The sequence below is a fragment of the Thunnus thynnus genome, chromosome 8 (assembly GCF_963924715.1).
Source record: "Thunnus thynnus chromosome 8, fThuThy2.1, whole genome shotgun sequence".
Classification (NCBI taxonomy): Eukaryota; Metazoa; Chordata; class Actinopteri; order Scombriformes; family Scombridae; genus Thunnus; species Thunnus thynnus.
In genome coordinates, this window is record NC_089524.1 from 29,099,633 (window position 1) to 29,100,983 (window position 1,351).

Below are 1,351 nucleotides of genomic sequence, written 5' to 3' on the forward strand. Positions count from 1 at the left end.
CTCAGCCTTGCTGTCAATATCCCCCAGTGGCCACTCGCAGTAGTGCAACAGAAAAATCTCCTGTGACCCAAAAAGCATTTTCACCATGGAACACCATCAACTGCAAACAAGGTCATTTATTACTCTTTCTAATCTATTAATTTTTAATCCATGAGGGTTTGTATATGTAATACTTTCCTAGAGCTTAGAAATACATCCCAATGTAAAGTCTGTGGACTGAATGGGAACACGTGGGCGGGGACAACAGGAAATATTCAGTGGGCCACACAAAGCAGAAGCACACCCAGAAGGGTTTTTTGGCTTGTGTGCCAGGTGAGCAGTTTACATTTGACTGAATAGTCTGGTATTCAGTTCCTATACATCCATAGAGACGATATTGTCAGCCATTGCTTAGTCCCATCTGTGATTTTATCGCTTCTTATGTTACTCTTTATGTCACTCTGCTTCAAGATTTGAATTGTGGCGTAACACATGGAGAGCTGAGGCAAGACTACCTGTTGCTGTGAGTTTTGACTGTCTGATAATTTGCCACCAAAACAACTGGACCCATGAAAGAGAGACAGCTAACACTAGCTAAACCCCTCCTTTGTATAATGGAAGAAACGGTAATGTCTAGTTGGTCATTGGTAATGTTAGCAAGCTAGGCTAACTAGATTCCACTTTCCAATAGTTGGCCTAGCTTACCAGCTTCCATTTGGGTCCCCCAAATGTTAAATGTTATAAAGGACAGATGGACTTATAGGAAGTGCTATGTAGGCTTGTTTAAAAAGAAAATGTCTTGTATGAATAGTTGTAAAAGGATATACAGTATGATGTTCTCCAGTCAGTAGCATACTACAGAAGATGACAGTGCTTCTCAAATGTCAGTCAACTGCTGCCATGAGAAACGCCCACCCAGAGGCTTGAAGCTTACTGTAGATGCTGTTTCCACAAATATGACTAAAAATGCTTTTATCCTCTTTTGAAACATTGAAAATTAAGCACAGTAGCCACAGTATCATTATAGTTTGCAATGTACTTACACAAAAAGTGAGGAAAATGATTTTTAAACCTGTAGACTTCTGGATACAGGCGTCTCAGACACCACAGGAAGTGGTTTTAGTGTTCTTCTTTAGTGCATCTCTACACTCTGTTCCAGCTTGATTGGATAGCTGTCAAGATGCATGTTAATACCAGGTGTAAACATGATATATGCCTGTAGTGCCATGCATACTTTATAAAGGTTTAGGAAAGGCCACATCATACTAGAATTTTCTGTAAAGAATTAGTGCACTTGTCAGATGAGTTTGTCTCTAAACTGAAAGTATCAATCCAGCGCTTGTTCTTAAATATAGGAGCCCAGATCATTCTG